Here is a 23,585-nt window from a genome sequence, read left to right as displayed (position 1 = left end):
AGTATAGGGTTATATGACAGAGTTAAATTTGGTTCCGTATCAGGAGAAAGAACCAAAAGAGTTAAACTTTCGAGTAGAGTTGGAGGACATTGTAACAGAAGAAGTAGTAGGGATGTTAGGGGGAAAAAAAGCAATAATGAGATTAGAGAACCAAAAAGGATTTGTCAGTACACTGTTTTTGGTGGAACAGAAAGACAAGGGGTAGAGAAATGTGATAAATTGAACCAGTTTGTAACATGCAACAATTTCAAGACGGAAGGGACCCTTCACCTGAGGGACATGCTGTTAGGAGGAGATTGATTGATCAAGTTAGATCTTAAAGAGACATATTTTGCAATACTAGTTCATCCAGAAAGTCAGAATCTCTTGAAATTCAAAGTGAAAGGTCATTTGCACCAGTTTCTTTGTTTACCATTCGGTCTATCTTCAGCCCCTGGGTGTCTTACAAAGATAATGAGACCAGTAGTAGGTTATTTGAAAGAGTGAGGTGTGCGGTTGATTATACCTCTAGACAATATTTTGATAATTAATCCGAACAAGGATGAGTTGATGGATCATATGAAGATGTTAGGGATTTTCTAGAATCACTGGGATTTATAATCAATGTAGAGAAGTATGTGTTTATACCAAGTCAGTCTTTGGAATTCTTGGGTTTTGTGATACACTTTAAAGAGTCTTTTTCAGTTTCCATTGAGGAACATTGTAAGGAAATGCCTCCTTGGCAAGGTTACCCCCTGACTTTTTGCCTTTGCTGATGCCAAGTTATGATTTCAAAGTGTGCTGGACCCAGCTAACCAGGCCCCAGCACCAGTGTTCTTTCCCTAAACTGTACCTTTGTCTCCACAATTGGCACAACCCTGGCACTCAGGTAAGTCCCTTGTAACTGGTACCCCTGGTACCAAGGGCCCTGATGCCAGGGAAGGTCTCTAAGGGCTGCAGCATGTCTTATGCCACCCTAGGGACCCCTCACTCAGCACATACACACTGCTTCACAGCTTGTGTGTGCTGGTGGGAAGAAAATGACTGTCGACATGGCACTCCCCTCAGAGTGCCATGCCAACCTCACACTGCCTGTGGCATTGGTAAGTCACCCCTCTAGCAGGCCTTACAGCCCTAAGGCAGGGTGCACTATACCACAGGTGAGGGCATATGTGCATGAGCACTATGCCCCTACAGTGTCTAAGCAAAACCTTAGACATTGTAAGTGCAGGGTAGCCATAAGAGTATATGGTCTGGGAGTCTGTCAAACACGAACTCCACAGCGTCATAATGGCTGCACTGAAAACTGGGAAGTTTGGTATCAAACTTCTCAGCACAATAAATGCACACTCATGCCAGTGTGCACTTTATTGTAAAATACACCCAGAGGGCATCTTAGAGATGCCCCCTGAAAACATACCCGACTTCCAGTATGGGCTGACTAGTTTTTTCCAGCCTGCCACACACCAGACATGTTGCTGGCCACATGGGGAGAGTGCCTTTGTCACTCTGTGGCCAAGAACAAAGCCTGTACTGGGTGGAGGTGCTTCACACCTCCCCCTGCAGGAACTGTAACACCTGGCGGTGAGCCTCAAAGGCTCACCCCCTTTGGTACAGCGCCACAGGGCATCCCAGCTAGTGGAGATGCCCGCCCCTCCAGCCACTGACCCCACTTTTGGCGGCAGGGCTGGAGGAGATAATAAGGAAAACAAGGAGGAGTCACCCCCCAGTCAGGACAGCCCCTAAGGTGTGCTGAGCTGAGGTGACTCTTACTTTTATAAATCCTCCATCTTGTAGAAGGAGGATTCCCCCCTATAGGATTAGGGATGTGCCCCCCACAGGGAGGAGGCACAAAGAGGGTGCCACACCCTCAAGGACAGTAGCCATTGGCTACTGCCCTCCCAGACCTAAACACACCCCTAAATTCAGTATTTAGGGGCTCCCAGAACCAAGAAAGATAGATTCCTGCAAACTAAAGAAGAAGAAGGACTGCTGACCTGAAGCCCTGCAGTGAAGACGGAGACGACAACTGACTTGGCCCCAGCCCCAGCCCCACCGGCCTGTCTCCCTACTTCGAAGAAAACTGCAACAGCGACGCATCCAACAGGGTCCAGCGACCTCTGAAGACTCGGAGGACTACCCTGCATCTAAAGGACCAAGAAGCTCCCGAGAACAGCGGCCCTGTTCAACAAACTGCAACTTTCTGCAACAAAGAAGCAACTTTTAAAGACCACACGTTTCCCGCCGGAAGCGTGAAACTTTCCACTCTGCACCCGACACCACTGGCTCGACCTGCGGAAAACTAACACTACAGGGAGGACTCCCCGGCGACTGTGAGCCCGTGAGTAGCCAGAGTTGACTCCCCTGAGCCCCCACAGTAACGCCTGCAGAGGAAATCCAGAGGCTCCCCCTGACCGCGACTGCCTGTAACAAGGAACTCGACGCCTGGAACCAGCACTGCACCCGCAGCCCCCAGGACCTGAAGGAACCAAACTCCAGTGCAGGAGTGACCCTCAGGAGACTCTCTGCCTAGCCCAGCCCAGGTGGTGGCTACCCCAAGGAGCCCCCCCTGTGCCTGCCTGCATCGTTGAAGAGACCCCCGGGTCTCCCCATTGATTCCTATCTGAAACCCAACGCCTGTTTGCACTCTGCACCCGGCTGCCCCTGAGCCGCTGAGGGTGTACTTTCTGTGCCTGCTTGTGTCCCCCCTGGTGCCCTACAAAACCCCCCTGGTCTGCCCTCCGAGGACGCGGGTACTTACCTGCTGGCAGACTAGAACCGGGGCACCCCTATTTCCATTGAAGCCTATGGGTTTTGGGCACCACTTTGACCTCTGCACCTGACCGGCCCTCAGCTGCTAGTGTGTTAACTTTGGGGTTGCCTTGAACCCAACTTTGAACCCTGTAAGTGTTTTACATACCTGTGAACTTAACAATTACTTACCTCCACCAGGAACTGTTGTTTTTTCCATTGTCCACTTTTAAAATAGCTTATTGCCATTTTTGTAAAAACTGTACATGCTATTGTGATTATTCAAATTTCCTACAATACCTAAGTGAAATACTTTTCATTTGAAGTATTACTTGTAAATCTTGAACCTGTGGTTCTTAAAATAAACTAAGAAAATATATTTTTCTATATAAAAACCTATTGGCCTGGAGTAAGTCTTTGAGTGTGTGTTCCTCATTTATTGCCTGTGTGTGTACAACAAATGCTAAACACTACCCTCTGATAAGCCTACTGCTCGACCACACTACCACAAAATAGAGCATTAGAATTATCTCTTTTTGCCACTATCTTACCTCTAAGGGGAACCCTTGGACTCTGTGCACACTATTTCTTACTTTGAAATAGTATATACAGAGCCAACTTCCTACAAACATAAAGAAAATAAAAGAAGAAATAAGGAAAGTTATGAGGTAAGAGAACATAAATCTGAGGGAGCTGGCATGCATGATTGGACTTCTGTTTTCTTCAGTTAAAGTGTTTTTTTCGCCGGGCCTTTTTACATTACAGGTCTTTACAGACTAAAGAGAACAGCCTTAGTAGGAGGTTTATGGTATGGGGACAGTGTGACACTGACTATGGAAGCAAAGGAAGAGGAAGTGGTGGATGGACAATTTTGAAGCATGGAATGGGCGTGCAGTTTTTCGACTAATACCAGATTTTGGGCTGGAAACAGATGCCAGTATGTCAGGTTGGGGGACAATTTGCTGGGTGCAGTTAACAGTTGATGTTTGGAATCTATTGGAAAGGAAGGAACATATCAGTTGTCTAGAGTTAAAGTCAGGTCTGTTTGCACTGTGCAGTTTCAGACAGTTGAAGGAGGCTTCAGTATTTGGTGAAAATGGACAATATGACAGCAGTGACATATATGAACAATATTGGTAGGTGCAGATGAAGGAAACTGGCAGATTTAAGAGCAGAAATGTAAAATGTGTGCCTAGAGCGTATAATTGGTTTGAGAGCAGGGTACTTTCCAAGGATGCACAATGTTGTGGCAGATTGGTATTCAAGGAATCGGATGGATTTCAGTGATTAGAAATTGGAGTCCGTTTATTCCAAAACATTCACAATCAACTGGATCATCTGGATGTGGATCTCTTTGCGTCCAGACTGACCTTCCCATTACCAAATTATGCCAGTTAGAGGTCAGATCCGAGGGCAATGGCAGTGGATGCGTTCATGCAGGACTGGTCAGGAATGACAGCGTATGTGTTTCCCCTGTTTCCCATGATTCAGTGGGTTTTGCTGCAGTGCACAGGACAGAAATTTCAGATTGTTTTTGTAACACCTTTTTGAAAGACTCGTACATGGTTCCCGTTAGCTCTGGAGGTAGCCATAGTGTGTTCTTATTTGAAAAGTGCCAGGGAGGCAATGTGAAAGGGTGTAGGAGAGAGCGCCCGTTAGTACTATCGGTTGTGCTCACTCTTATAGTATGAAAGATCTCAGGGAATTGGGTAGATTCACCAGACTGTGAGAATCAGCTGCTGGGTTGCTCAACGAATCTTGGGCTCCCTGGACAAAGATAAAAAATACATGAGTGCTAAGTGCATTTGGCTATGTTGGTGCGTGGCAAGGGGTTTGGATCCTGTGGAAGCTAATAAGATGTAGGAGGCAATTTTTTTGGCAGATTTGTTTGATAAAGGATTGGCATACAGGGCTGTTAATTGTTATTTCTCAGTGGTTGCTGCAGGACATTCTTTAATTCAAGGTATATCAGTAGGAAAAAGCTCTTTCATTTGAAGGGTGATGAAAGGGGATAGGTTGAAAAGGGGTCCAAAACCAAAATACCATCCTCTTTGGGATGTAGATTTTAAAATTGTTACAGCAGTGGCATAGTAACACATTTTTGGTTGCAAGAGAGTTGTCTTGGAAGTTAGCGACTTTGCTATTTCTGATATCTTTTAGAGGGCATCAGATGTGCCAGCTTTGGAAGTGTTAATCAGATTTTGTCAACCTACCAGAGTAATGTTGAATATTAACAAAAGAACAAAAACAATGTCTACATCTGTTATCTAAGTTTAAAGGATTTACCAAAATTGTGTGTGTAAAATGTATTAATATGTATTAATATTAATATGAAATTTGTATGTTGGAGAAAAGGAATGCTGGAGTGGATTAATTATTGATTTCATATCTAAAGCCTTACGCGGTTATAAATGCAATCATCGCAAGATGGGTGAAATCTGCTATGAAGGTGGCAGGTATAGATATCTCTATGTACGGCACACTCGGTAATGGGTGCTATGGCAAGTAAGGCCTCTATGTTAGGGGGAAACTAGATGACATTATGAAGGCAGCGGATTGGTCTAATGCAGATACATTTAGAAAATTATATTTTAGACCAATAGATCATGATTTTATGCTGCACTTTGTGAAACATTGAACACGCATACTGCTAGCCTCATGTCTTACCATAAAATATTAATTCTTATTCTTACCGAAAAAGAATCACAATTTTATTAAAAACAAGGAGGCTAGTATTCTCGCACCACACCCTCCCAGTTAAGTAGAGGGTGTTAGGGATGACTTCATATGGAAGTCATTTGATTTTATAAGAAATAAGAACATTAGTTGTTAGAAATAAAGATGTTGAACTTTTGTGGCATCATTTTGTTCTTATTTGGAAGTATTTGTTTGTGTTTTTCTAGACCAGTAAGAATGTGAAGGCACACTATGTTAGAGAAGGAGGGTAAGTCAGGGAGAACAAACCAAAGAGGGAGCATACTCAATTCAGGGGCTTTTATATTGACTGGAGTGTTCTGATATGCTTTGTGATGTAGTTGAGTTCGGTTGCTGGACCTTTTAATGTTTGCTGTTCAGAAGCAAAGATTTGGACTATGGAGTCAAATTATTTGCACTTGACGTCCACAGGAGCAGTAATAAAAGAATAAGCGGTCAGTGTTGCTGATGATGTCTGGAATGTCAAACTCCCTGGGGAAGGATGTGTGAATGAGAGCTTGGGCTCAGAAAGCACAGCATTTGACGCCTAGCAATCTATCTATGGGTTGCTGGACCCCAGAAGGTTTCTCTCTTATAGCCAGTACATGCTCCAACAGTGCTTTGTTGATTAGCCAAATAGGTTCTAGAGTCTCTGAAGACTGCTGCAGGATTTATATCAATATGTTGAATTTAGACTTCACTGACAGTGTGAGCAATTCTAGCATCTCTGCTGCTTGCATGCTCTTGATGTTAATTAACTGAGCTTCTCACAAGGAATCCCAGAACGGTATAAAATGTCATCTTCTGAGGATGTATCAAAGCAACTCGTTAAATTAAGTTATCCACATAAAGAGGAAGGAAGTTGTCAGCATGTGAATCGCTTTTCCTCTGTGCACCTGTTATCCCAGTCAGTGGAGTGGGAAGGATACAGTAATGGGACGACAGCACAGTGGAAAGAGATCTTCTAAAAACCCTGTACAGTGTACCACAAAGTTTCGATTGCCTTGAGGGCAGCCCATCTGATCAACTGCTACTTCTAAAAAACAAACACAAAACAAATACAAGTATCCAGTGGCTGATAAGGGATGACCCAGTACCCACTCATCTGTAAAGTATGTATTTATGTGTATTGGTAACATAAGGTCTACAAAAAACAGCTACATCTGTCTTTAGGTGAGAACCAAAGAAGAAAAACAAAAATGCTGCTACACAGACTTAATTAAACATGGGAAAATAGGGGGTACCAGTAGATTAATGTTTAAACTTACAGTGTCTCATGTGAATAATAAGTAGGAACTTTTTGTTGACGAGATAAATCAGATGTGTGTCTCACGATATTACTCACCAAACAGAATAGCAGAGTCACGAACATCTTCATCGCACACAGATCAAAAATGCAATGGAAGGCAAATCTACTTTGTGAGGCAGACAATCTTGAAGTTCTGTTTCATCTTCCACATTGCGATCCTCCTCTCCAGGATCTCGTTCATTAAGAGTGAGCTTTTCGACTTGTGAGAGTGAGAAAATCTTTGCAGCTATCTTGATTGAACCATGTAAGTAAAAGCCAAGCAAAAGGAAAGGTTCTTGCCACAGAAGGATGCAGCTGATTTCGATACCACGCATAAGTGTTGAAATTTAACTGATGACAGGATGCTGCGATTTATCTATCAGGTAAGATTATTGCATATCCTTTGCTGAACAGATGAAAAGCAGTGTGATTAAAATAGTTTCTGATTTGAAGACAGTTACGTCTTCTATATTTAAAGAAATTAACTTTTCATTAGGATACTGCATCTCTGTTTTTTTTGGGCTTACCAAAATAATCAAGCAAATAAATTACTCATTGGACCTTTTTTTGAAGACTAAAGTGTAAGCTATTTGGTTGAGATTAATGTGAAAGGAGGTAATCTTCAATATTCAATCTGTTTGGCCAGGTGAGGTAACTTTGCATGGAATAAGGAGCCCCGCTGATTTCACTGGGTTGAAAAGTTTTTTTTTTCTTGTTTTTTTTTTCTCTTTTGTAAGAGTACATTTTTAATAGAATGAGTCCCTCTGTAGAATATTAGCATATGCCATGCCACATATTAGAATAAAGTAATGAAAAGTAGAGTATCACACACAGTGTTTTATAGAATGTATTTAAAATTGTTCTTCATTTTATTCCATTGAAATCCCAGTTCACAACTTTTAACAGTCAAAAGAAGACTGATAGCAAAGAACCCTTCTGTCACTTCCAATCCCATTTATCGCTGGGGAATTTACTATTTAACTCATGTTAATCCCTAAGAGATAGACGATGTATCTCTAAATGGACAAGGTGAGAGCAGGGCAGCTTATGATTCTCCTGCAGCCAGGTATCTATTATACACACACTCACTCACTCACACACACACTCACACTCTCTCTCACACTCTCTCTCACACTCTCTCTCACACTCTCTCTCACACTCTCTCTCTCACACTCTCTCTCACACTCTCTCTCACACTCTCTCTCACACTCTCTCTCACACTCTCTCTCACACTCTCTCTCACACTCACACTCTCACACACACGTTCTCACGCTTTGCGAAACTTGACTGACTGACAAGATGGCACAAAGATATTGCAGACAAAAGTGAAATGAAGCCCAAAAAGAAAATCGTTGGCTGTAAAACGGTGTCACTTATTTGTAACAATGACTAGAGCAACTTCAAGTCACTCAGAATTGAGCTGTTTCAGTAGTTCTTCTCAATATAATCAGCTATGAGTGATGTCTCTGGAGGGCCTTCTCTGGAAGTTGTCAGCAATCTCAAATTTCTCTCATATGCCACCCTTCTGAAAGTACGTTCTCATCAATAGTGACTGTAAACTTGACAATTCCTTTAGTGACCTCAGCAAGCTGTTCTGGCAGTCCGCTCAAATTAAATATAATTTGAACTCTGTGTGATTTTTAGTTTTTTGTGCTTACCTTCTGCCTTTACCACAACAGAATCATGGCGGGTTTTCTTATTCTTCAATAGGCTGAGAGTTGTTAGAGTAAAACAAGTTTTAAAAAAATGTATTTCACCATTTAATAGATTGGTGTAGGTGTAAAATTGAATTGACCCATGTAAGATATAAAAGTTTTACTATTATATGTGATTAAATGAAGTTTCAAAACATGCTTTAGCGCAAATCCCTAACCGACACCCACAAAGGATTGTGAAGTTGTTTTAGCTCTTCTGCTAGAGCCTAGATGGCAGTGAGAACAGGTGGAAAACAATTAAGAGAAAATAGTTTCTTGTGGAAATTTAGTGAAAAGAAGATGGGCCACATTTACCTGAAACAATATGCCCGCCTTTGTCTAACGAGAAAAGAAGTAAGTAAAATGTATATGTTTATACTGTGGATCAAATGATCACTTTGTAAAGCAATGTCAGAAGTATCCAGAAAACGTGTGACTAGAACAATCTGAAAAGATGTTGGGAAACAAGTCGGCTCAACGTTCTCTGAAATACACACGCTTAGCAGAGCGACAGATGTCCCTCAACTTTCTTCACAATCTCATTGATTGGCAGCTACATGTTAATCATGTCATTTACAATTCACTGTCTTTGTTTGGGTAGGAGAAAGAGTTTAAAGGCACAAGCTTAAGTACAGAATTTAGGACTGCGCTAGTTACTAAAATGAAAATCATACAAGCATATGGGACTGCATTGATGGGCCAAATCTCATAGAACAATATCAGTATCATTACTTTTTCCATTTGAACATATTGAAAGCTTACATTACATTTATTAAATTCTCCCTAATTCCAAATCATTCTGGGGTTACTGTGGTTAAGAAAACAGAACCCATAAGAGCTTGGGCAATAAATACTTTGCAGTTTGCTTAACCGTTTTGTAAACAACACTGTTTTAAGTATTAAAAAGAAGAATCACAAGATTAGTCACAGATTTCTGTGAAATATTAAGATTTAATCATTGTATTCAATTACAAAAAAGAAAAGCTGAAACTTAACAACTGCACTGGCCACATGACTGCCATATTGATTGAGTTGCAGGAGCACTTCTTCCTGCGTGTTGAGTATGCTCTCACAGAACCGGTACCTATAAATTTAAGATAATTAGATGAATATTTGGCTTATTAGTTCATAAGACTTTCTGAATGACCATTTGCTTCTCTGTTATTGTTTGTTCCAAATAGAGGGGAGTTTAGACCCTTTATAGTTTTCAGACCCCTAACAAGTGACTGTTACTAATAAATATCCTTTGCCATGATTCATGTGCTCCTGGAACGGGTATTCCAGGCCACCTTCTGTACTAAACTAGACCTCCGAGAACCATACTGTTAGAATTGATTTGTTTGAGTAGTGTATTAGACCCTTTATTTTGTGTAGTGCCTTGGCCCCATTCCAATTTTTTTTTTTTTGTGTAGTTTACATAGATGAAATACATACTTAGTCTTGAGTAACATGTGACGCGTGTAAGAATGGTTTTGCAGAGACTGGGAGAGCATAATCTTTTCATTAAGACCTTGGGTTTTGTTTTTTCACCATGTTTGGGCATATATTTCAATGAGATTACACCCATTTGAGCTGATGTGTCCAAATAAATGTTTGTGAGTTACAGAGTATTGTATGATATGCAAATTTATGTAGGCATTTTATTAAGAATTTTTCCAGTGTAAAACCACTATTAGATACTTTGCACATAAGAGTGTTCCTTGTATTTCGTCGAAAGAAAAACTTTCAAGAACTCAAACAAAGATTTGTTTCAAGTCTCATTTTAAGGCATCAATAACCTACGTAAGTTTTTTTATTTTTTTATTTTTTTTAATTTTTTTAATCTGACTCTTCAATTGGGCAGTGGAAGCTGTACCATCTAAAATAAATCCATCCACCAGACAATGACATGTAGTAGCTTTTTTCATGCAAATTATATTCTGCTGAAATTAATTGTTCGGTTTGGGAAAGGAACTATTGGCAATAAAAATTATTTTGAGGAACAGAAACATTCTTTACTGGGAATTATTCGTACATTAACTGATAATAAGTACTTGATGTTTTTAAAATCTTCCAGAAATGTAATGCCAGTACTCATAGGATGATCGCAGAGTATGATTTTCTAGTTAAATATTGTTTTGGGAAAAAGACTGGTAAAGCATATACTTATTATCAAACAGGATAGTCTTAGACTGAAAAGCAAAACCAAGGCCCCCTTATCTCGGGGACTTTATTGTTATCCTTGAATACAGTCGTAAAATCCTAACTTCATCAGTTCATAAAGGGAATCAATCAAATGAATATTTTTTAAAATTTATGTCCATAGACCCAATATATATATGTTCGATGGCATGTGTAGCTGCAGATACACATGCTGTGCACATCCCGCCATCTAGTGTTGGGCTCGGAGTGTTACAAGTTGTTTTTCTTCGAAGAAGTCGTTTCGAGTCACGAGATCGAGGGACTCCTCCCCTTGGGGGTCTATTGCGCATGGGCTTCGACTCCATCTTAGATGGTTTTCTTTCCGCCATCGGGTTCGGACGTGTTCCTCTTCGCTCTGTGTTTCGGTTCGGAAAGTTAGTTAAATCTCGGACAATTTGACGGTATTGTTTGCGTTCGGGATCAGGTTAGTTAAAACAGATCGACACCGGATTTTGAAGAGCTCCGGTGGCCCTTCGGGGTTTCGATTCCCCGGCGGGGCCTGGTCGGCCCAACCTCGTGCGTCTTCAAGGCTAATGGAACGGACCCCATTCCGCTTCTGCCCCGAATGCCACAACAAGTATCCTTACACAGATCAGCATCTGGTCTGTAATTTGTGTTTGTCTCCTGAACACAAAGAGGATACCTGCGAGGCCTGTCGAGCGTTTTGGTCGAGGAAAACGCTAAGAGACCGGAGAGCAAGAAGACTTCAAATGGCGTCGTCAGGACACCAACACTTGGAGGAAGAGGAAACCTTCTCCATCGCGAATTCGGACTCGGACGAGGCCGAAACCGAACAGACGCCGAAAACCGTGAGTAGAACACCCCTGGCCAAAACTCACGGAAAATACATAAAAGCCCAGTGGACGCCACCGCCAGCAGGCCATGGCTTAACCCGAAAATTAGGTGACCGGCCATCGGCACCGAAAAAGGGCACACACGTGTCAGTCATCCGACTCCGGTCGAGATACCGGCACAGAACAGGCTCGACCCCGAGACACCGGGTCAGAGCAATCTCGACATCGAGAAACCGGCACCGAAAATGATCGGCACCGAGAAGTCGGAACACCGAAAGCCAAAAAAGTGTCTTCGGAGCCGAAAAAGACGGTTGAAAATGTTTCGATACCGAAACATCCGGCTTCGGAGCCGAAACCAAGTTCCTACACTGAGGAGCAGGGACTGTCCTCACAATTGCAAGGACACACATTTGGCCAAGAGTTAGAAGCTGGGGAGCCAAGAAGGCTCCACATTCAAAAAGAAACAGGGAAAGTAAGAACTCTCCCTCCAATCCGAATGAAAAGGAAACTTGCTTTCCAAGAGAAAGACAAACAGCCACAAGCAAAGGTGGCAAGACAAGTAACTCAGCCACCATCACCACATCGCTCACCACAACCATCACCAATGGCCACTCCACCAATGATGCAGTCCCCAACGCATACAGGGATGAGCCAAGATGACCCTGACGCATGGGATCTTCATGATGCGCCTGTATCAGGTATCAGTCCCGACTGCTACCCAGCGAGGCCATCTCCACCTGAGGACAGTACTGCTTACACACAGGTGGTGTCCAGCGCAGCCGTATTTCACAATGTCACCCTGCACGCAGAACCAGTTGAAGATGACTTTTTGTTTAATACTCTGTCGTCCACACATAGTCAGTACCAGAGTCTCACTATGTTACCGGGAATGTTGAAACACTCCAAACAAGTCTTTCAAGAGCCTGTGAAGGGCAGGGCCATAACTCCGAGGGTGGAAAAAAAGTACAAACCACCACTAACAGACCCTGTGTACATCACGCAGCAATTAACACCGGACTCCGTGGTAGTAGGTGCAGCTCGCAAAAGGGCGAACTCACACACATCGGGGGATGCACCACCACCCGACAAGGAAAGTCGCAAGTTCGACGCAGCGGGGAAAAGGGTTGCGGCACAGGCAGCCAACCAATGGCGCATTGCCAACTCGCAGGCCTTGCTATCAAGATACGATATAGCTCATTGGGACGAAATGCAACACTTCATTGAGCATTTACCCAAAGAGTTCCAAAAGCGTGCGCAACAAGTGGTGGAAGAAGGCCAGAGTATCTCTAATAACCAGATACGGTCGGCAATGGATGCAGCAGACACCGCTGCAAGAACTGTAAATACAGCGGTCACCATACGGAGACACGCATGGCTACGCACCTCAGGATTCAAGCCAGAAATTCAACAGGCGGTGCTGAATATGCCTTTTAACGGACAACAGTTGTTTGGGCCGGAAGTGGACACTGCTATTGAGAAACTTAAAAAGGACACAGATACAGCCAAGGTCATGGGCTCACTCTACTCCCCACAGAGCAGAGGCACATTTCGCAAAACACAGTTTAGAGGAGGGTTTCGAGGACAAGCAACAGAACCCACAACCTCAAAAACAAGGCCCAAATACCAGAGCCAGTATCAGAGGGGAAGTTTTCGGGGACAATACAGAGGGGGGCAGTTCCCTAAAACTAGAGGGAAGTTCCAAAGTCCCAAGACACCGCAAAATAAACAGTGACTCCGGTGTCACAAATACCTAACACATAACACCAGTGGGGGGGAGACTAACCAAGTTTTACCAAAACTGGGAGGAAATAACAGACATGTGGGTCCTAGCCATTATCCAACATGGTTATTGCATAGAATTCCTACAATTCCCTCCAAATGTCCCACCGAAAACACACAACATGTCCAAACAACACATGGATCTATTACAACTGGAGGTCCAAGCGTTGTTGCAAAAAGACGCAATAGAATTAGTACCAATTCATCAGAAAGGAACGGGTGTTTACTCCCTGTACTTTCTAATACCCAAAAAGACAAAACTCTAAGACCCATCCTGGATCTCAGAACACTAAGGGGGTCATTCCAAGCTTGGCGGGCGGCGGGAGACGCCCGCCAAGCGGGAACCGCCAGAAGACCGCACCGCGGTCAAAAGACCGCAGCGGTCAATCTGGGTTTCCCGCTGGGCTGGCGGGCGACCGTCAAAAGGCCGCCCGCCAGCCCAGCGGGAAACACCCTTCCACGAGGAAGCCGGCTCCGAATGGAGCCGGCGGAGTGGAAGGGGTGCGACGGGTGCAGTAGCACCCATCGCGAATTTCAGTGTCTGCTCAGCAGACACTGAAATTCTAATTGGGGCCCGAGGGGCCCCACGACACCCCATACCGCCATCCTGTTCCTGGCGGCCGAAACCGCCAGGAACAGGATGGCGGTATGGGGGTCGGAATCCCCATGGCGGCGCAGCAAGCTGTGCCGCCATGGAGGATTCCCCTGGGCAGCGGAAAGTTGGCGGTACACCGCTGACTTTCCGTTTCTGGCCGCGGCTGTACCGCCGCGGTCAGAATGCCCAAAGGAGCACCGCCAGCCTGTTGGCGGTGCTCCCGCGGACCCTGGCCCTGGCGGTATTTACCGCCAGGGTCGGAATGACCGCCTAAATCTTTACATCAAATCAGATCACTTTCATATGGTGACACTGCAAGACGTGATCCCATTGCTCAAACAACAAGACTACATGACAACACTAGCCCTCAAGGATGCGTATTTCCATATACCCATACATCCTTCCCACAGAAAGTACTTAAGGTTTGTAATCCAAGGAGTACATTACCAGTTCAAAGTGTTGCCATTCGGGATGACAACAGCGCCAAGAGTTTTTACAAAATGTCTGGCAGTAGTGGCTGCTCATATCAGGAGGCAGCAAATACATGTGTTCCCGTACCTAGACGATTGGCTAATCAAAACCAATACGCAAGAACAGTGTTCACAACACACAAAGTAAATCATAGAAACCCTTCACAAACTAGGTTTCTCACTCAATTACAACAAGTCACACCTACAGCTGTGTCAAATACAACAGTACTTAGGAGCAACAATCAACACAAAAAAGGGATTGCCACTCCAAGTCCACAAAGGGTACAAGCCTTCCAAAACGTAATACAGACCATGCACCCAAACCAAAGGTTCCAGATAAAATTTGTAATGAAACTACTAGGCATGATGTCCTCATGCATAGCCATTGTCCCAAACGCAAGATTACACATGCGGCCCTTACAACAGAGCCTAGCATCACAATGGTCACAAGCACAGGGTCAACTTCAAGATCTAGTGTTGATAGACCGCCTAACATACACCTCGCTTCAATGGTGGAATACTATAAATTTAAACAAAGGGCGGCCTTTCCAAGATCCAGTGCCTCAATATGTAATCACAACGGATGCTTCCATGGTAGGGTGGGGAGCACACCACAACCAACACAGCATCCAATGACAATGGGACACTCTGCAGAGACAGCTTCATATAAATCACTTAGAACTACTAGCAGTATTTCTAGCGTTGAAAGCATTTCAACCTCTAATAACCCACAAACACATTCTTGTCAAAACAGACAACATAACAACAATGTATTATCTGAACAAACAGGGAGGGACACACTCGACACAATTGTGTCTCTTAGCTCAAAAGATATGGCATTGGGCGATTCACAACCACATTCGCCTAATAGCGCAGTTCATACCAGAAATTCAAAATCAGTTAGCCGACAATCTCTCTCGGGATCACCAACAAATCCACGAATGGGAAATTCATCCCCAAATACTTAAAACTTACTTCCAAAGATGGGGAACACTGCAAATAGACCTATTTGCAACAAAAGAAAACGCAAAATGCCAAAACTTCGCATCCAGGTACCCACAGGCTCACTCTCAAGGCAATGCGTTATGGATGAGTTGGTCAGGGATATTTGCATACACTTTTCCCCCTCTCCCACTCCTTCCCTATCTAGTAAACAAATTGAGTCAAAACAAACTTAAACTCATACTGATAGTACCAACTTGGGCACGACAACCTTGGTACACAACACTACTAGACCTGTCAGTCGTGCCTCATATCAAACTGCCAAACAGACCAGATCTATTAACTCAACACAAACAGCAGATCAGACACCCGAATCCAGCATCGCTCAATCTAGCAATTTGGCTCCTGAAATCTTAGAATTCGGACACTTAGACCTTACACAAGAATGCATGGAGGTCATAAAACAAGCTAGGAAACCAACCACAAGACATTGCTACGCAAATAAGCGGAAAAGATTTGTTTATTACTGCCATAATAATCAAATTCAACCATTACACGCATCTGCTAAAAACATCGTAAGCTACCTACTACACTTACAAAAGTCCAAGTTAGCTTTTTCATTCATTAAAATACATCTGACTGCAATTTCGGCTTATCTGCAAATTACGCACTCAACTTCATTATTCAGAATCCCAGTCATAAAAGCATTTATGTAGGGTCTGAAAAGGATTATCCCACCAAGAACACCACCAGTTCCTTTGTGGAACCTCAACATTGTATTAACACGACTCATGGGTCCACCATTTGAACCCATGCACTCATGTGAAATACAGTACTTAACATGGAAAGTAGCCTTTCTAATAGCTATCACGTCTCTCAGAAGAGTAAGTGAAATACAGGCATTTACCATACAAGAACCCTTTATACAAATACACAAACATAAAGTTGTTCTACGCACAAATCCAAAATTCTTACCTAAAGTCATTTTGCCGTTCCACTTAAATCAAACAGTGGAACTCCCAGTGTTCTTTCCAGAACCAGATTCTGTAGCTGAAAGAGCATTACATACATTAGACATCAAAAGGGCACTAATGTACTACATTGATAGAACCAAACAAATTAGCAAAACAATTGTTTGTTGCTTTCCAAAAACCTCATACAGGGAATCCAATATCCAAACAAGGCATTGCCAGATGGATGGTTAAATGTATTCAAACCTGTTATATAAAAGCAAAAAGAGAACTGCCTATTACACCAAAGGCACACTCCACTAGAAAGAAAGGTGCCACCATGGCTTTTCTAGGAAACATACCAATGACTGAAATCTGAAAGGCAGCCACATGGTCTACGCCTCATACATTTACCAAGCATTACTGCGTGGATGTGTTAACAACACAACAAGCCACAGTAGGACAAGCAATATTAAGAACATTATTTCAAACAACTTCAACCCCTGTAGGCTAAACCACCGCTTTTGGGGAGATAACTACTTACTAGTCTATGCACAGCATGTGTATCTGCAGCTACACATGCCATCGAACGGAAAATGTCACTTAGCCAGTGTACATCTGTTCGTGGCATGAGACGCTGCATATTCACATGCGCCCTCCCACCTCCCCGGGAGCCTGTAGCCGTTAGAAGTTGACAAAAAATTTAACTTGTACATTTGTAAATCTGTAAATATATCACTTTTAGTCACATTACGTACATACATACTTACTCCATTGCATGGGCACTATTAATATATACACAACTCCTACCTCACCCTCTGCGGGGAAAACAATCTAAGATGGAGTCAACGCCCATGCGCAATGGAGCCGAAAGGGGAGGAGTCCCTCGATCTCGTGACTCCAAAAGAGTGTTACAAGTTGTTTTTCTTCGAAGAAGTGTTTGAGTCATGGGATCGAGTGACTCCTCCTCTTCGGCTCCATTGTGCATGAGCATCGACTCCATCCTAGATTGTTTTCTTTCCGCCATCGGGTTCAGAAGTGTTTCTTTTCGCTCCGGTAGTTCGAGTCGGAAAAGTCCTACAAACTCTCTATATCGTCGGTATTGTTTCGATTGCGTATCATCTATCATCGACACTTTGGTACCGGCGGATCCAACTCCTTTACTCGCCCTTCGGGGCACCCGCGCCCAACTCGGGCCTGGTCGGCCCGACCAAAGCCTCGTCGAAGCCTCATGGACCTGACCCCATTTTGCTTCTGCCCTCGGTACCACGCCAAGTTCCCATATACGGACCAACATCTCGTCTGTAACCTTTGTCTATCTCCAGACCATCGAGAGGATACTTGCAAGGCCTGCATATCCTTCCGCTCAAAGAAGACTCTACGAGACAGAAGAGCGCGAAGGTTGGAAATGGCGTTGAAGCACCTAACGTCTCTACGTGGAGGAAGAGGAGATTATGCACACCGCAGTCTCCGTTCAGGGGTCCGACTCCAAGCACGAGTCCGAGGAGGACTGATCGGTCACGGCAGGACAGCATGTGAGTACGCCTGCCCCTGTCCAATCCAAGCTCAAACACAAGGCCTCAGGAACGCCACTGCCGGAAGGCCATGGTGCCACGCGCAAAAAGACTTCCGGTGACCAAGCAACAACTTCGCACAGAGAAAGGCCGAAACACTGACCGATAGAGGCAAAGCCTCGAAAATCCCTGTTGGAGCCGAGGCCAACATCCACTCCAGGCCTTTCGATCCAGAGGAAACCGGCTTTGGAGCCGAAAAGACCCATATGCACAGAGGAGCATGGACTTTCGAAACAACTTAGTCATAGATTTTCGGAGGAACTCGCGCAAATGGAGGAATTTGACGAAAGGCAGGCCAGAATGCATATACATAAAGACACTGGCAAGATCCTGACTGCACCTCCTCTTGAAAAAAAGAAAAAAGAAATAAAAATGACCGGACTGCTATCCTTCAAAACCATCGCCACCAGAAGATAGCACTTCATACACTCAGGTTCTAGCTAGGGCAGTGTCATACCATAACGTAGCCATAGACACAGAACCTCTTGAGGATGATTTTCTCTTTAATACGTTATCCTCCACTCACACTACCTACCAGTCCCTTCCCATGCTTCCAGGCATGTTAAAACATGCACATCAAATTTTTCAAGAACCAGTTAAGGCCAGAGTCCTCACTCCTAGAGTAGAAAAGAAATATAAGCCGCCTCCTTCTGGTCCGGCAATAATTACCCAGCAGCTACCTCCCGATTCCATAGTTGTCAGTGCGGCAATGAAAAGGGCGAACTCCCAGTCGTCTGGTGATGCACCGCCACCAGACAAAGAAAGCAGACAATTTAAAGCTGCTGGTAAGAGTGGCATCGCAAGCAGCTAATTAATAGAGAATAGCCAACTCCCAAGCACTACTGGATAGGTATGATAGGGCCCACTGGGACGAGATGAAAGATATCATCCAACATCTCCCAAAAGATCAACAAAAAAGAGCCCAGCAGTTAGTAGAGGAAGGGCAGACTATTACAAATAACCAAATTGGTCAGCTCTAGATTCAGCAGACACAGCAGCAAGGACAATCAATACTGCTGTCACCATTCGGAGACAAGCATGGCTTCGGTCTCCTGGTTTTAAACCAGAAATCGAGCAGGCTGTCCTTAACATGCCACTCAACAAAAAACAGCTTTTTGGCACTCAGGTTGATAGAGCCATTGAAACAATGAAAAAGGACTCTGACACTGCTAAAGCCATGGGTGCTCTTTATTCTACACAGTACAGAGGTTCATTTCGAAAGCCTCAGTACAGGGGTGGTTTTAGAGCCCAAACATCTGAGACATCCACCTCACAATCAAAACAGTCTTACCAGCCTCCATACCAACGAGGTGGCTTTAGAGGAACTTAGAGAGGCCACTTCCCCAGAGGTAGGGGAAAATACCAGCCAAAAAAGCAAACCTCACACACAAACAATTGCTCCACATCTTCCCTCACCACACTTCCCCTGTGGAAGGAAGACTGCAAAAGTTCCACAAACACTGGTTACCCATTACAACAGACAACTGGGTATTATCCATTATCCACAATGGTTACTCCATAGAATTTGCACAAATTCCTCCAGATATACATCCAAAACCACGCAAACTCTCCTCCCAACACATTTCCATGTTGCAAACAGATGTACAGTCACTATTACTCAAACAAGTCATAGAGCTTGTACCACAATATCAAATAGTAACAGGGGTTTACTCCCTGTACTTCCTTATTCCCCCAAAAAATGGAACATTGAGACCAATACTAGATCTCAGAACCCTCAATCTTTACATCCTATCAGAACACTTTCACATGGTAACACTACACGATGTAGTCCCACTGTTACAACAGCAAGATTTTATGACAACATTAGACCTCAAAGATGCGTATTTTCACATACCCATCCATCCAGCGCACAGAAAATATCTCAGGTTTGTAATACGGGGAAAACATTACCAGTTCAAAGTGTTACCCTTCGGGATAACAACAGCTTCCAAAGTATTTACAAAATGCCTTGCCGTAGTGGCAGCCTACCTAAGAAGGCAACACATCCATGTCTTCCCATATCTCGACGCCTGGTAAAAAAATCCAACAGCCAGACACAGTGTCAAAACCATACACATTATGCAATACAAACCCTACACACTCTAGGGTTCTCAATAAACTACCAAAAATCTCACTTACAACCAGCGCAAGTTCAACAGTATTTTGGAGCCATACTAAATACGCAAACAGCACTTGCAAGCCCAAGTCCACAAAGGATACAATCATTCCACAGTATATTAGCACAAATTCAGTCAAACCAACAGTACACAGTCAAGTTTGTCATGAAACTGTTGGGCATGATGGCATCAAGCATCGCTACTCTCCCAAACGCAAGACTAAACATGCGGCCCTTATAACAGTGCCTTTCAAAACAATGGTCAATGGCACATGGTCAACTTGAAGATCTAGTATTAATAGACCGCCAAACACACATCTCGCTTCAGTGGTGGAATTCCACAAATTTAAACAAAGGGCGGCCATTTCAAGACCCTGTGCCTCAAGACACACTTACAACAGATGCATCAATGATTGGATGGGGAGCACACCTCAATAATCACAACATTCAGGGACATTGGGACAACAAACACAAACAACTTCACATAAATCACTTAGAAGTGCTAGCTGTATTCCTAGCACTCAAAGCCTTTCAACCTCTTCTCATTCACAAACACATTCTCATCAAGACAGACAACATGACTACAATGTATTACCTAAACAAACAAGTAGGGACCCACTCATCGCAACTATGCCTTTTAGCACAAAAGATTTGGCACTGGGCAATACACAACAACATTCACCCTGTAGCACAATACATTCCAGGGATGCACAACCAATTAGCAGATGTTCTCAGCCCATATCATCAACAAACACACAAGTGGGAAATTCACCCCCAAGTACTTCAAACATACTTTCATCACTGGGGAACACCAGACATTTACCTGTTCGCCACCAGCGAAAACGCAAAATGCCAAAACTTCGCATCCAGGTTCCCACACCCTCTATCCAACAGCAATGCTCTATGGATCAACTGGTCAGGGATATTTGCGTACGCTGTTCCCCCTCTCCCGCTCATTCCATTTCTAGTGAACAAAATGCATCAAAGCAGACTCAAACTCATACTTACAGCACCAACGTGGGCACGTCAACCATGGTACATGACATTGTTAGACCTGTCAGTAGTACCACACATCAAACTGCCCAACAGACCAGATCTGTTAACACAAAACAAACAACTGATCAGGCATCCAAATCCAGCAATACTTAATCTAGAGATTTGGCTCCTGAAGTCTTAGAGTTTGGATATCTACATCTTCCAACCGAATGTATGGAAGTAATTAAACAAGCAAGAAAACCCACTACCAGGCAGTGCTATGCAAACAAATGGAAAAGGTTTTTGTTTTACTGTCAATCCAAATAAATTGCCCCTCTTTCCGCATCACTACAAGACATTGTAGATTACTTACTTCATCTGCAAAAGGCAAATTTGGCTTTTTCATCCATCAAAATACATCTCACTGCTATTTCAGCGTATTTGCAAAATATTCAACACACGTCCCTATTTAGAGTCCCTGGTATCAAAGCCTTCATGGAAGGGCTAAAATGTATCATACCACCAAGAACACCCCCAGTGCCTTCAAGGAATCTAAATATTGTACTCACAAGACTCATGGGTCCACCATTTGAACCCATGCATTTGTGTCAGATTCAATTCCTAATGTAGAAAGAAGCATTCCTCGTTGCAATCACTTCATTAAGAAGAGTTAGTAAAATACAAGCTTTCACTATTGAGCAACCCTTCATACAAGTACACAAACATAAAGTAGTACTTCGGACAAACCCAAAATTCCTACCTAAGGTGATTTCACCGTTTCATATCAATCAAACAGTGGAACTTCCAGTCTTCTTCCCACAGCCAGACTCAGTAGCAGAAAGAGCGCTGCATACATTGGACATTAAAAGAGCTATAATGTATTACATTGACAGAACAAAATCATTTAGGAAAACTAAACAGTTATTTGTGGCGTTCCAAAAACCACATACTGGAACTCCAATCTCAAAACAAGTACTAGCTAGATGGATAGTAAAATGCATCCAAACGTGTTACCTAAAGGCCAACAGGCAGCTATTAGTAACACCAAAAACACATTCAACCAGAAAAAAAGGAGCAACAATTGTCTTTTTAGGAAATATACCAATGACAGAAATCTGTAAAGCAGCCACTTGGTCAACACCCCATACATTTACCAAGCATTACTGTGTAGATGTGTTAGCAACACAACAAGCAACAGTAGGACAGGCTGTACTAAGAACACTATTTCAAACAACTTCAACTCCTACAGGCTTATGGGAGGAAAACTGCTTTGTAGTCTATGCATAGCATGTGTATCTGCGGCTACACATGCCATCGAATGGAAAATGTCACTTACCCAGTGTACATCTGTCCGTGGCATGTTCCGCTGCAGATTTACATGCACCCTCCCACCTCCCCCGGAGCCTGTAGCCGTTTGCGTTAAAAAAAAGCATTTGTACATATGTATATATATTTCTATTCCATTAGCATGGACATCTCTTTTCTTTATACTCTATCACTTCTACCTTACCCTCTGCGGGAAAACAATCTAAGATGGAGTCGATGCCCATGCGCAATAGAGCCGAAGAGGAGGAGTCACCAGATCCCGTGACTCGAAAGCACTTCTTCGAAGAAAAACAACTTCCAACACTAGATTGGAGGACCTATGCATAGCATGTGAATATGCAGCGGAACATGCCACGAACAGATGTACACTGGTTAAGTGACATTTTCCATATATATATATATATATATATATGTGTGTGTGTATGTATATATATATATTTAATTACAACACAGATTAGGATTGGGGAAGGATGTTTCTCTGGTATGTATAGACGTTTGTAATGCACAAACATTTATTTCTCAAGATGTGTTTTGAACACAGATTCAGTATGATTGAGGCAAGACTATGCATGCCCTGTTCCACAGACATCATTTATATATATGTATATATAGATAAATCTAGACCTAAATTACATTATTTTTCTCAAGGTTTTCCCCTGTATCCTGATCTCAGTGCGCTCTAGGTGCATTTTTGGGTGAAATTATTTAATAGAGATAATTTAGCGCTCTATAACCTTGTTGTGTTTTGTGTAGTTAAAGGCTAATTTTCCGATATTTATGGCTTCATAGACTTGAATGTTTTTTTGAAGTAATTCTTCTCTTTAGCTTAACAAAAGCCCTTTAACAACACCTGAATGTTTCATAAATTGCATTACCTTAGCCTAAAGCGATGGATGCTCTGCCAGTGGAAAACCCTCCAGTTTACATTGGAGTTAAGATGCACATCAACCTACCCTTTTGTTTCTTTTCTTTCTACCTGAAAAATGTTTCCAGGTGGTGAATAAGCTGATTTTGCACTCACAGAAAATTAAGGGCTGTTTTCCACACCCAATTACCACACTTCCCAGTTGTTTCTGCCCTAATTAATCAAGTAGATAGTGTTGAAAAAAGTAATTGGGAAGTTTTGTGAATATCCAAAAAGTTACAATTCTGTGGATATTCACTTCCATCTCAGAAGCCATGACCTCTACCATAGTGGCACATTTTTAATTGTTGAAATTTTCCTCCATGTGGAAAAATGTCTGCAGATCCCAAATTAGTGAAATGTGGGTTTCCAATTTGTACGCACGCCACTTATTGCCGGAGCTAAATGTTAGTGATAAATTGAACATAACATTGTCTTTCTGCTACTTGGAGTGTGAAACATTAGGCAACCACTTTTTGACTCAATGATTTATATACTTATACTTGCCCAAAGTGATCTTAAGTTGGACATACTTTTCTAGGTAGAGTTCCCTGTAGGAGTAGGTTATGAACC

At 43.1% G+C, this 23,585-nt stretch overlaps 1 protein-coding gene across 2 annotated transcripts in view; it reads left to right on the top strand.

Annotated features, from left to right (window-relative positions):
- Positions 1–23,585, top strand: part of SPAG9 (sperm associated antigen 9) — a 1,094,694-nt gene that overhangs the window by 353,290 nt on the left and 717,819 nt on the right. The gene's annotated exons all lie outside the window — the stretch shown is intronic.

This window comes from Pleurodeles waltl, chromosome 7 (genome assembly GCF_031143425.1).
Source record: "Pleurodeles waltl isolate 20211129_DDA chromosome 7, aPleWal1.hap1.20221129, whole genome shotgun sequence".
Classification (NCBI taxonomy): Eukaryota; Metazoa; Chordata; class Amphibia; order Caudata; family Salamandridae; genus Pleurodeles; species Pleurodeles waltl.
The sequence above is the reverse complement of the archived record's forward strand: the minus strand, read 5'-3'. Positions and strand labels throughout refer to the sequence as shown.